This window comes from Mus pahari, unplaced genomic scaffold (genome assembly GCF_900095145.1).
Source record: "Mus pahari unplaced genomic scaffold, PAHARI_EIJ_v1.1 scaffold_4611_1, whole genome shotgun sequence".
Classification (NCBI taxonomy): domain Eukaryota; kingdom Metazoa; phylum Chordata; class Mammalia; order Rodentia; family Muridae; genus Mus; species Mus pahari.
This window is the reverse complement of record NW_018391676.1, coordinates 26382-36543: the sequence shown is the minus strand read 5'-3', so window position 1 is coordinate 36543 and position 10162 is coordinate 26382. Positions and strand designations below refer to the sequence as shown.

Sequence of the window (10162 nt, the reverse complement as noted above, 5' to 3'; positions counted from 1 at the left end):
TTCCTTTTATGTGCTAATGCCCATCCCTGTACTTTTCATATAATTAATATGCTCACAATAGCATAGGCCTTACTATACTTGCTGTCTCAATTTCCTGTACACACTGACTATTGAATAGTGTCTGCATAGTATGTTTTGCTCACTTAATGGTAGACTCAGTTTTTTATTACCAGTCTTGCCTCTTGTTCTTAATCCTTCCTGTCATCATTTTGTTTCACAGATTTACTGAAGACTTTGTAAAATGTTGAATACATATCATTCAAGATAATTTTGAATAAAAAAACCCAGAAGCATGCCATTTAGATGTTCAGATAAATTATTCATGTTCTTATATTATAAATCCCACTATCCACATCATTTAAAGTATTATCACCACTTTCCCCTCTGTCATCTATCTTTTTGTCATTTATCTACCATCTCTTAACTAAGTGTCACCTATCTATCTACCATTTGTATTATCTAGCAATTATGTATCTATCAATATTGCTGGTATTATATGTAAAAAGAGAATAGACAGAATATATATTAAAAAGTGGTTTATTTGATTATCTTTTGTTATACATAATACAGTTTTTGGAGTCCACCAGTGGCTGCTCAGTCTATAAGGTGGGTCCTCTAGCAGTCACAATCTGAGCCTGAATTCCTGCATGATTCTAGGAGAGCAGTCAGTCTTTGCTTTGAGTTAGAGGGTTTCAGAAGCTGGGTTCCACTGTCAGCGAAGGAAAACTGCAGTGTTGGTGGTAGGAGCAATGACAGTTGCAGCAACAGAAGAGATGAACTTTGCCAGACATGAAGACAAGCAGGCCAAAGCAAACATGTTTCCCTTGGACCTTGCTATATCTAGCTCATCTCTGGAAGGTAGTATCTGAATTTAGGGTGGGTTCATCTCACGTTAATTGATCTGATTAAGATAACTTCTCTATACATGTAACCTAAAGATTTTCTCTTAGTTGTTCTAGAGCTAGTAAAATTGACAACCAAAATTAATGACCACATTCTCTACTATTTGCCTGTCTATTGTCTATCATCCATATATCAGTCATATAACTATCATTTTATCTCTCATCAGTTAATCATCTCCCATTTATGTAATTCTATGTTTTCAATTTCTCTCTCTCTCTCTCTCTCTCTCTCTCTCTCTCTCTCTCTCTCTCCCTCTCTCTCTCTCTCTCAAGTTCTTTTCTTAGCTATAAGGATGAATAATTATGAAATGGAATTCTAGTTGTCACAACTGGTGAAGTCCTTTTAATACAGTGCTTTATGTAACCTTGAGTAACCTTGATGTAAGGATACTGTTTGTGTTTGGCCTCTCATTTCTTCCACTTTCCATCTCATTTCTCTTGACCTCCCCTCCCTAATATTATTCTGTGTTCAAATGTGCAGTACATAACCCCCTTTCTCTCTCTCTCTCTCTCTCTCTCTCTCTCTCTCTCTCTCTCTCATTCTAGCTTCTCTTTAATTACCAAATTTATATTTACAAACAAACAACCTTAGGGGAGTTCAGATGACTAAGAATTTTGTGGGGACAGTTCTTGCATATGAAGGACAATTACATGCTCCACTCTTTTTCCTGAAACTATTAAGAAACATCACCACAGACACAAAAACTTAAAACCATAGATCGCTGCACTTATATTTACAAATTGTCATGAGCAGACACACATTCTCCTTCAGCTGGAGGGCTTAGATAGATGCTTGAGAGTTAAGGCAGTGACGAGTCCAAAACAACAGAAAATCTAAGTTAAGGCTTTATGTCTACTCTGAAACTCACATTCACAGGAGACTGTGGCCACAACCACTGTTTAGCTCCTGGGTTTCATTCATCTGCAGGGTGTGTTACTAGCCCATTACTGAGTCCTTTGCATTGGGTGAATGGGACAGGACAGCAGCAATACCATTTTATTTAATGAGTCATCACCAGCCCCATTAGGTTTCATTTTGAAGGTTCAGCTTTTGGCAGCAGAAACATATGACAAAAGAATAGGGCTTTTCTAGGCTAGACTGGAAGGGTCCCCAAGCTATGTTCATTCTGAATTTGCCTCAGAGTTGGGCAACAGCTATGAATCCATGATGTACTTAGCACAGAGAGCCACCCAAGGCATGCTTGACCTCACTCTTCCCTCAGATTGTGAGAGTGTTCTTAACCATTGAAGCAATTGGTCTCCATATTTAAAGCTCTTTAAAGAATGTATCACAACAAAATCTAGATTAGCATACTTTAGATAGGTCTATTCTACAGTTGCTAGTCTCAAGGTACACATACTATGTTTGCCAGATCAAAGAGCTTCCTTCCAGGAAAAGATGGGGGTGAGTGTAAGGAAAGACATTGTGGGCCCTGCTTCTCCTATCAAGATTATAAGTGCAGTATACTGTCAGGAGGCTGGCAGGAAGGCCTATCCCTCACCCCACATCTTCCTTTTTAATTCTTAGATGGTCTCTGAGTCCATTATGGGAAGTAATTGGGTAGGCCCCATGGTCTACTCTGGAGCAGGAAGGATGTTTGTGGGGGTGGTGATGTAAAGTATATATTTGCACACAACTTCCCTCAAACCCAAAGTATTCAGAAACAATGTTTCGCTTTTGCTTGCTACAAGGTCCTTGGTAGCTGGTAGCCTCTGGGTAGGATGGGGAAAAGTCACAGGAGAGACCAAGGAATAATTAATGATTGAAAGTCTGGGGTAAGTTCAGCTTCATCACTACCTCCCAACCCACTGGGAAGGGTGACACTCATGGTCAAGTTGATTACTAATGGTTTAAATGACACTTTACCCACACAACAAAGCATCCATTAACACCACAAAATTGAGTTTGGAGGTTTCTGTGAGGCTAACACTCAGATTCTTGATAGGTGATATACCTAGAAAAGTTGTGGAAGTTTTCTGTCCCTTTCCACCCAGCCTAGCCTTCACAGAAACAGTAACCCTGAGTTCTAGTAAATTAACTGAGTGTGGAGTGGGGAGTTACAGGAACCCCAATTTAGAGAAAGATAGAAGCTCTAGGGTCGATTAAGAACTACCCTCTAACCACTGTGTGCTCATAGCTGGCTTCCATCTGGCACTTGGCAATTCCACAGATTTGGTCACAAAATTTTTTTTTGATCAACACTATGGAGGGAATAGAAGAAAGCTCATCCATGAAGCAGGATGAGCCCAAAGTGAGCAAAACAGCAGGAGTCCACAGTGTGTGTCTCCACAGGCTGGATGCCTTTCTCCTACTAAGATTGCCATTTACAGGAAGTGCTTGCAGTTCTCACAAAGGCCTCACAGTGGGAGAAGGATGGCTCAGGAAGCTGGCAGCAGTCACAGCCCAGGAGGGAAGAGGCAGCAGAGACTAAAAACTGTCATAAAAGGTAAAGAAAGCTGTGGCTTCCCTTGGTACTTCCAAGTCAGATGGACATGAAAAGGCAAGGTGGTAGCATGTCAGGAGTTAGTGGCCACACAAATATTGTCTAAGTATTTGAGGTGCCCTTTATTTGGAGTTGCCATTTAAGTGTGCTATACTTAGTTAAAGCAGCTGCAAAGCTTGCACCCTATCATGTGGTAAGCTTGGTATTAAAACAGTTATAAGTTTTACAGTGTAAATTTTTTTTAAATAGAATAGCTACACAGGAGCTGTAAGACTTTCATGGTGAGCCCTCCCCACTTTAGTCTCGAGAAGGCGACGCCCAAAAACCACAAGTAAACCATCTTGATGTAAAAACATGGGGTAGTTTAATGGCGGAGCTCCAGGATGACTCATACCTCACACAGGAGGCAGAGGCACTGACACGTGGCCTGAAAGCTAGGGGTTTTTATAGGGGGAGGGAGAGGGGCTAGCAAGAATTGGTGCAGTTACGCGTGATTGGCTCATTTAAATGTACACATTTGCAGGATGGTACATGCAAAGGCAGGAAGGCTAGGAGACCTGAGGGGCGGGCTAGCGGAACATTTGGTTCAGTCCCAGGAATGTTCCAANAATGGCCTGCCTGGGCATGCCCAGGCTTGTNTCACTGTGCTCTCTGCCTCAGGCTTCCAAGCTTACAAACAACTATTTCTCTGGACATAAGTTGCATGAATCCCAGGCCTTAAATTTCATTTTAAATTTCATTTCCCTTCAGAGCAACATTTTAGATAAACACTTTACACTTTATAATACACTCACATTTGCACACCAATCTTGTGGTCACGAGTACAAAAACAACGAGAACTGAAGAGAATCTACACAGTTGCCGAACTGACTACATCCCCAGTCGGTGCTGCTGTCCTTGAGCCCATGTTCTAAACCCACAAAGGGGGGTGGGGAGGCTGGCTGCACCTTCAGAAGCAGGAGACAGTGTGCAGCTCTGCTCACGTCTGGGTTTCCACAGAGCTGAACTCTGACTCCATTGTATCCCAGGCCAGATCCGCTAGAAGGAAGTTTGTGGAAACTAAAGCGGTGTGGGGGGGAGGGGAAAGAGGATAGCCCACATCTGGTCAGAGTTCCTCCTATGCCCTGGGCAGGGGGACATGGGATGGCTGCCAGGTGTTTTCTACTTGGCCCCAGGTGGGCATCTAAGCCACTGACCCCACTCGGGGAGGGGTGGTGGACAAGGGGTAGCCCCTGACCATGGGCCCCAGGGCGACACCCTGTAGTCCCAGGGATACGGGAGAGAGGTCATATGGAGAGAGGTTCCCACGAAGGTGAGAGTCCTTAGTTCGGGCCTTGACTGGAGCACAGGAAGGCCTTCCATTGGGAGACCAGAAACAGCTCATTAGAAAAAAGCTTATCCCATCATCCAAGTGCAGCAGGCCTTGATGAACAGAGACAGTCTATGGTTTTAGAGAATTATTGTAGAAAGGCAGGGGGGAAGAGAGAAAGTGGAAAGAGAGAGAAAGCAGCCATGGCTAAGAGGAGAGAAAGGGGAAAAGGAGAGAGAGAGAGAGAGAGAGAGAGAGAGAGAGAGAGAGAGAGAGAAGAAAGGCTAGAGTAAGAGTTTAGAAAGAGAGCAAGGAGAGAGTAAGAGAGTGAGAGGAGAGGAGAGCAATAGGAGAGAGTGAGGTGGGGCCAATCAGCCCTTCTTATGGTGGGCTGTTATCATTAGCGGTGCTAGGTAACTGGGGAGGAGTTTAGTCTGAAGGTCAGAAGCTTGGGACATTGTTCACATGATTACTAACCATGCTTCTCCTTTGGGGGCAGAGGGGGTGGTAACTTTGACAGGAGCCAGGGTTCCAGGAGACATGAGGGAACTCCTTCTGTCCCATGTAGGTGAATTATCACCACTGGGTCCCGGGGTTTTATGCCTCAAATTGACTGGAGACCAGACTATCTGTGTATAGCCCATTGCACAACGTCTCCCTCTTCTATTTTTATAAGAAAACGGGGGATCACTGGTGTGACAGTGTCATTTGTGGTAAAAATTTAGGGTGGAGTGGTAGTATCAGAAGAAACCATACAGCCTAGAGAAGTAGCACAATAGAGCCAGAGTAGTGAGGAGGGTTAAGGGTAAGGGTTGGGAAGGCAAGAGATTGTACAATCAATCAATTGTTCCATGCGTAGTACAATTTGAGGGAAATAACATCAGTTTTAAACAGCAATTAATTAATCTAGATAGACATTATGTTTTCTTCACTATCATGTAACTTTCCCCAAAGTTCAGCAGCCATTTGGCTTTAGCAAGAGAGTTCATCTGTAGCTGGAAGGTCCCAAGTCTGTCTCCGGTGGGGCTCAGTGCTTGTGTCTCGGGAGTCTTCAGTCAGATGAGTATTTTGGAGGAAGGCAGCTTTGTTGTCTGTAGGTCTCAGAAGATTAGGACAACTGTCTCAGGTGGATCTGTGCTAGCAGGCACTATGTGGAGATAGACCTGTAGAGTAATTGTAACAGAGAATCAAAACTCCAGCAGAGTATGTCTGCATAGGGCGGATAGCAAAAGTTATGCCTGGTTTGCTTAGGAGCACATCATGGTCCACTTTGGGTGACTAAGGAAGAAAATATCACGAATGCTAGAGAGAAAATAAGCATTTAAATAAAGAAGCAAGAAAATTTTGGGTTTAAAAGCACGATTCAGGTGTTCCTGTAGGGGGAGCAAACCCTTGAGTGCAGTTTTTGAGGGCTTATCTGGATGGGGGAGGGGCATGCCATGAGGTTGCCCTAATCTTCCCCCTTTGTTTTTTCTAGGAAAGCAGAAGGTGAACATTTAACATTGAGGGTTGAGTGACAGCTTTTTAGCCAAGGCAGCTTTCTGTCCCACCGCTGCGCATCACTTCTGCCTCTGCTGCCTGCTGCCTACTCTGGCAGCACCACCCACCGCCTGTACCGCCCTGCCCTGTCTGCCTGCCCATTGTCTGCTCTGGTGCTTTGTCCGCTGGCCCACAGCTCATTCTGGGACTCCTGTGCGCGGGGCAGGGCCCGGGTAGCGATTGCTCACTCAGCAGGCGTGGGCTGCACTCTCTCGTGGGGCTGCAGTGGGGAGGGAAGTACCGAGCTCAAAGCAACCCTGCCTTTTGAGGAGGCAGAGAATTAGGGCTGGTGCTGCCGCCTGGCAGAGTCATTTGCATAGACACAGATCAAAGCCACGGGGCTGCAGAACCTGGAGAGCCTGCTCTTGCAGCTGAAACCTGTAAGAGAGAGGGGGATCAGAGAGGAAGTTGGCCAGGAATACTGTGGAGAAAGAGAGAGAGAGAGAGAGAGAGAGAGAGAGAGAGAGAGAGAGAGAGGAACAGAGACAGAGACAGAGAGACAGAGAGGANAGAGACAGAGACAGAGACAGAGAGACAGAGAGGAGAGAGATGCTTAGTTTTGAATTAGATGACTCATGGTCTTGGGAAATTTGGAGGTCTGATTTAGGTCTCTGTGTGTGAAGCATCTTCTTTAGCTGGTTCTAACTCAAGAGGATAGCTTAACCATCATCTTGCTACCATCTGTGGGAACTAAGGGGTGTCAGGGAAGAGGGGGGAGGGAGGATAGCCCACATCCAGCCAAAGTTCCTCCTATGCTCTGGGCTGGCAGACTTGGGGAGGGCTGCCAGATGCTTTCTACTTGGCCCCAGGTGGGCATCTAAACCACTGAGCCCACTCGACTGGGGGTGGGTGGGCAAGGGGCAGCCACTGAAACCAGGGGCCCTAGGGCAACACCCTTGCCCCCTGGGTTACAGGAGAGAGGGTAGAGGGAGAGAGGTTCCCACACAGGCAAGAGTTCTTAGTCTGGGCCTTGACTGGAGCACAGGACATTGGGAGATTAGAAATGGCTCATTAGAGGAAAGCCTATCCCATTGTCCAAGTGCAGTGGGCCTTGATGAACAGAGGCAGTCTATGGTTTAAGAGCTTTATTGTAGAAAGACAGGGGGAAAGGAGAGAAGGTGGAGAGAGAGAGACCAGCCATGGCCAAGAGGAGAGAAGGGGGGGAAAGGAGAGAGAGAAGAAGGGCTAGAGAGTAAGAGAGAGAGAGAGCAAGAGGGAGAGAAAGTAAGAGAGTGAGAGAATGAGGAGAGGAGAGGAGAGGAGAGGAGAGGAGAGTGAGGTGGGGCTAAGCAGCCATTCCTATGGTGGGCTGTTATCTTCACTGTTGCTAGGTAGCTGGGGAGGAGTTTAGCTTGAAGATGAGAAGTTCGGGACATTGTCTATGTGGCTACTAACCATACTTCTCCTGTGGGGGCTGAGGGAGTGGTAATTTTGACAGGAGTCATGGTTCAGGAGACATGAGGTAACTCCTTCTATCCATTGTAGGTGAATTTTCACCACCGAGTTCCAGGGTTCCACACTTCAAATCAACTGGAGACCAGACTGTCTATGTATAGCCCACTGCCCAACAGATATCATCCATTGCTGTCTGAGTTTCTTTGCTGATGAGGAACAAGTTCCCCAAGGACTTGAAGCCAGAACTCATGGTCTGTGTTTCTGTGCTGCTCAACTGGACCTTGCTCTCCAGAGCAGGTGCATGCAACTGCGGGAGCTCCTTTGGTTTGGGTCTCTGTGTCGGAAGAGTCAGTACTCATAGAGAAGCTGGACTGTTTCAGAATGCTGCCTAGGGGCAGGTGAGGACTACTGTCTAAGAAGAAGTTTAAGTCTGTTTGTGTCTGTGTGTCAAGCATCTAAAGGCCCAAGAAGCCTGACCCTACCCTGAACCAATAGAACTGTGTGGAGGGATTTGAGAGGAAGACGTCAGTCTGCTTCTCAATGTTCAGGGACTCCAAGGCTGGCTCAGTGCTCATGGAGCTGAGTCCACTCTCTTCAGCCTGAGTCTGAATAGTTGAGGCTGACAGTAACTCTTCAATATCAAATTCAATCCCAGAATTCTGGTCTGAACCTGATGGGAGCTGGGCATCAGGCTAGGGTTTGTGTTGGACAAGAGACTCCGGTTATCCAGTGTTCGACCTAGTAGATTACTTGACAAGATGTTTTCCAAGTCACTCAGTAGATCTATGGTTTGGGTTTGATTATCTGTCATGATTTGTGAAGGAAGCATGCTGTTCTGGGCATTGAAGTTTAACACAGGTGCAGACTTTTTTCAATGACTTGGCCTAAGATCTTAGGGTCACTCTGAGGGAACAGACCATGAGTCTCTGCAACTAAGCTGCTACTCAAGATGGTGTTAGTGGGAACACTGAATGATGCATGGACACTTTCAAAAATGTCCCCACACAGGCCAGTGTGACCCATTTTCACTGAGTCGTTTGTGATGTTCTGCATCCTGCTGGCCTGGGTTTCCCTGGAAACCCAAGCTGGAAATAGGCATCTATAAATGCATTTGTCTGAGCAGATATAGATGAAGTGACCCTAGAGCTGGGCACCAATGTCTGGGTGTGGACACTAACAGGAAAGGACACTTGAGAATCAAACAACAGGTCAATCTGAGAACACGATGACACAGAGGAATCTGGACCAAGCCTCTGAGCAGAGGGTATCAAGTTGGCTGAGGCATATGACAGATCCATCTGCACATTGATTGAGGAAATGACACACACTCTCTACCACTTGTAAAGGACAACACAAACTTACCCAAGTTCATCTGGACTGATAATTTTTGAGAGAGGTATTCTCCTTCAGAGAGCAGGCCTCTGAATTCAGGCTGAGGATCCAGGTTTCTACTGACAAGGGTACTAAGTGCATAGCACCAGCCACAGAACTGTGATCCATGCCTAACACCACATGCTGGGCCTAGGAGTATGCTGTAGACACGCATACGGGAAAACTGCCTGACCAGAAGTGTAACCAAAGCCACTTTGGGCTTTGGTAAAAGCAACTTCCTGGGACACCTGGGAGGTGTTGAAATGCTCTGCTTTTTGGTGTGGGAGCTACAAGAGTCTTCAAGTGATGTTCCTAGCTTTACTTTTGAAGCATTTGGTTCATGAGCATCTTGGCGAGGGGCTCGTTTGGTCGCTCAGTGGTTCAATGGTTTTACTGCACAACTTTTGTTTTCTCAGGTAACTTTTCATTTTCCTATTTTTGCTAGGTGGGTGTCTCTGTGTTCTTCAGAGATCTCATGACCAGTTTAATAGCTGTGAGACTGCAGTGCAGTGCTGCTGCCATAGGGACAGCTGCACATTCACTGGAAGGTGTTGCTGCAAACCTCCTCGTGTCTTCTCAGGTGTTGTAGGAATTACTGCACTTGTGCATTTGTGCTTCTTCTCTGCATGTATTTTTATAAAGTGCTGTTTAACTAGAGAAAAGTGAGAAAATGGTCTGTCACGGCCTTGAGGACATCTTTTATTGTACAACAGTAGAATTTTGGTACAGTTTTCAAATCCTTTCTTTTTTTTATTATGTATTTTTTATTAGATGTTTTCTTTATTTACATTTCAAATACTATCCCTTTTCCTAGTTTCCTTTCTGAAAATCCCCTATACCCTTCCCCCTCCACTTGCTCCCCAACCAACCCACTCCCACTTCCTGGCTCTGGCATTCTCCTATACTGGGGCCTAGAATTTTTGCAAGACCAAGGGCCTCTAGTTCCATTGATGGCTGACAAGGCCATCTTCTGCTACATATGTACACAAGCTCTGGGGGTACTGGTTAGTTCATATTGTTTCTCCTATAGGGCTGCAGACCCCTTCAACTCCTTGGGTTCTTTCTTCATGCTCCACTATGTTCATAGCAGTCTTATTTTTTTCTTTTCTCTTCTCTTCTCTTCTCTTCTCTTCTCTTCTCTTCTCTTCTCTTCTCTTCTCTTCTCTTCTCTTCTCTTCTCTTCTCTTCTTTTCTTTTCTTTT

The 10162-nt window shown here is 45.4% G+C and overlaps 1 pseudogene; it reads right to left on the bottom strand.

Annotated features, from left to right (window-relative positions):
• Positions 1 to 4295: 4295 nt before the first annotated feature.
• The window catches only part of LOC110314646, a 6390-nt pseudogene continuing 523 nt past the window's right edge, over positions 4296 to 10162 (bottom strand).